We start from the raw sequence: 3,420 nt of genomic DNA, 5'->3' as shown, positions 1-3,420 counted from the left end.
TTTGAGGGGCAAAACTTGCAAAAAAAAAATGCTCCACTTCTTTTCTTTGGCAGATCAAACGGAGCGCGGCGTCGCGCCCGGCCGCGGCACGGACTGGGCCGTCATTTCGTTACTTTTCTCCGTACGTGGGCTGGCCCAGCAGCGTGAGATTCCCCCCAGGCCCGGCCCTGAGGGAGCGCTACAGCCCATTGGGCCTGGCCGAAACAATTCCGCACAGCGCGGGCAGACAGTTTCGCTGCCCGTCCGTAGAGCCGCCGCCGGCAGCCGAGGTTCCTCGCACAAAAATCAAGCGCTCGATTCTTTCTTCTCCTCTTCACATTGACGCTCGCTTCACCCTGGTCGTCAGGCAGGCACGGGCTCGGCGGCGCCGGGCACGCTCCACCGCGACGGCGGCGGCTGATTGACCGGCACTCGCGGCAGCAGATGCACAGTGCGTGTTCCGAACTTTTCTTAATCTTTTTCTCCATTTTAGTAGTACTTCCGATCTCTCCTGGTAATTGAGAATACAGTATGATTCTTAGTTATTGCTCGATTAGTTCATCCTAGGCTCTTACCAGTCGATCAAATTTAAGCAGTAGTTTCGCAAATTTAGCGATCGTTCTAATTATCCTGGTGGTAGAGTCGTACCACAATCATCCGTAGCGCCATGATCAAAACCTTGGCGGCGAATCTGGCATGCTGTTATTGGATGCAAATAAAAACCTTGCACGGAAGAAATAGGCATGCATGGCAGTGCCTTCTTATTTCTTTGTCTGGTCATTGACCAATATACAGAGAGGTTCTTTTAGAATTGAAATACTTTTCTGAGAGTACGCAAATTGCATGTAATAGTTTATATATATATATATATATATATATATATATATATATATATATATAAAGAATTATAAGTACAAGGCGACTACCACTTGCTGCGAATAATAAGCATAGCACAAGCTCACATCCGGCTAGTCAAACGGCGGCCCCCCACGACAACACAAACTACAACACAAAAGAGCCTACCCAAAACCGAGAACCTCGTTGCGTCTCGATCGACATCGTTCTCCTCCGAAGAACATCAGCTCCTGTCAAGCTTCTCTTGTCGACGCACCATCCCCCTTGATGCCTAAGGAGGTGGCAAGAGATTGGCAGGACTCGATCCGACCCGAGGAAGGTACCGTCTTGGATTCACCATCCGGAGAAGAACACGATCAAGACAACGGCGAACACCGGAGGAGCGCAACATAGGAACTTCATGTCTCCTAGCACGATGTTCCCAACAGAAGGACAATGTCGAAGACGCCTCCATCGTACCGATCCAGCATCGAATCGAGTCTTTTGCCCAGAGACAACTGCCAACACCAAGCAAGCGAGGGAAATGGCAACACACTCAGCGACGCCTCCAGGGAGGGAAACGACACCCACGGTGCCATCATCGCCGACCCAGCCAAAATAGAACAAGATTTTCATCCGTAGTGTCGTGCATCTCCACTCCTCCAAGGTTTCAGGCAGCACTGCCCAAGATGCCTTATCCTCCACAGCAAATTGTCATCAAAGCCGTGCAGCAACGGACCTCCCCCACCCACACTGTCGAGATACCGCGACCTAGACCACCACCGACAACTCATACGAGGAGCAACCACAACCAGCCATGTTGTGCCAGGGCCAGATCCACCGTGTCGGCCTTCACACCCACACCAGGGACTGCCACCAGTTCGGATCTGACCAGCAACACCGACCAGACCCCGACGCGAACTCTCTCGAGGCAACATCGAGACGCCCCTCACATGGAGGCAGCCGACGGCCCGCTGCCCGCCAGGATTTTTCCTGGTCGGGCCTCCTCGGCGCCGCCACCTCCACGGCGCCGCCACCTCCACGGCTAAGCTCGTGCCGCCGCCACGAGCAGTGCCAGCGCACCACCCTCCTCCATCGCCCCGCCGCGCTCCCCCCTTCGCCCCTTATCTCTTCATCATCGTCGGTTCCGTTACTTGTGGTATTCGTTTAGAATCTTGTTGACCCTACTCGCTTACTCCTGTTTTTCTTATTTCTTTTTCAACATAATTAATTAGCACTTTCTTGAAAGAATGGGGTTCTCTCTGGGGGCACACGCGCTCTTCCTTTTTGAGAAAGATGGGCTTGTTTTTTGTTCAATAAGTTCTATTGCTTTGACACATTTAGTATATAACATAATATATATAAGAAAAGTATTAAAGACAGAGGGCATTCTGTTGTATAGCTACTTTGCTATAGTTACAAAGGTAACCGGTAGGTGACTGTTGAATCGCCAGGAACCACCATCCCGTCGAGCTCCCCGCCGTGCTCCGACGGCCATCACCTCAAAACGTGCCGCTGGCCACTCCACCACCATGGCTACCTTGGAGACGCCCGCTCCACGTGAAGGGAGGCCATCGAGGGGGCTCAGCCACCACCGCCGCCTTCATCGACCGAGTGTGGCCACCGGCGGCGGCAACAGCCGGAGGGGAGGGGATCTGAGGGTCTCCTCGACCTAGGGTTTGGGAGGCCCCCGGAGCCGCACACGCGTGCGACCCAGGAGGCGTGGGTGGCCAGATCCTGGCGCGGACTTTTTGACCAAAACTGGAATACTCGTGTATGTAATGTTGCACCCATTAGAGTGAGACTTTTTTTTTTGCGCAATTTCATTACTCTCCCATGTTCATCATGTCATTTACCCACAAATTGTCAGTTGTTTTATATTACTATCTGAGGCTATTTCTCTTGTGATTTTCTATAGTAGTTAGAGTTGTATGGTTTTGAAGAATATTTCTTTAACAAATTCAACTCATGCAAGTCTCCATGTATACTGGAGTTTGCAACTGAACCGATCTCCGGTACCAGCTTCTTCCATGTGCAATAAAGTTTCCAGCTCAACTGATTCAAGTGAGTGAATTGTAGAAACCATGGACATTAAAGGTTAGGATCGCAGAAACGACACTTCTACAATTTTATGCCAAAAAGCACTAATTCTGAAGCTATTTTTTTGCAAAAACACTAGTCCCCGTTTAGGCTCTTTTGAGCGAGATTATGATAGGTGGGTCCCGCTAGACAGGGATGCCATGGCAAAAAAAATCAATTACATCCCGATACAATTTTATTTTGCAAAAGTACCTCGTCTCCCACCGGTCCGGTGGCGGACACCGGCGGCCACTCCCTCCCTGTGCGTGGCCGGCACAATTGTTGCTTGCTCCGGCGGCGGGGCACACAGGGGAGGCCCGACATGGTCGAGGACAGACAAAAACGACGAGGATCCGGCAGTGTTGTCGGTTAGGACGGCTGGGCAATGTAGTGCTGGCAGGGGTTCTTCTGGTGCTTGAGGGCCAGCTGCAGCTGCTTGCGCCGCCACGCGGTAGACGAGCGACCGCGCCCGCCGGATCCGGAGGGGCGAGGGGTGGAGGCCACGACGATGGCCCAATGTCCGGCTGG

Source organism: Triticum dicoccoides, chromosome 3A (genome assembly GCF_002162155.2).
Source record: "Triticum dicoccoides isolate Atlit2015 ecotype Zavitan chromosome 3A, WEW_v2.0, whole genome shotgun sequence".
NCBI classification, from domain to species: domain Eukaryota; kingdom Viridiplantae; phylum Streptophyta; class Magnoliopsida; order Poales; family Poaceae; genus Triticum; species Triticum dicoccoides.
Note: the sequence above shows the minus strand (reverse complement) of the source record.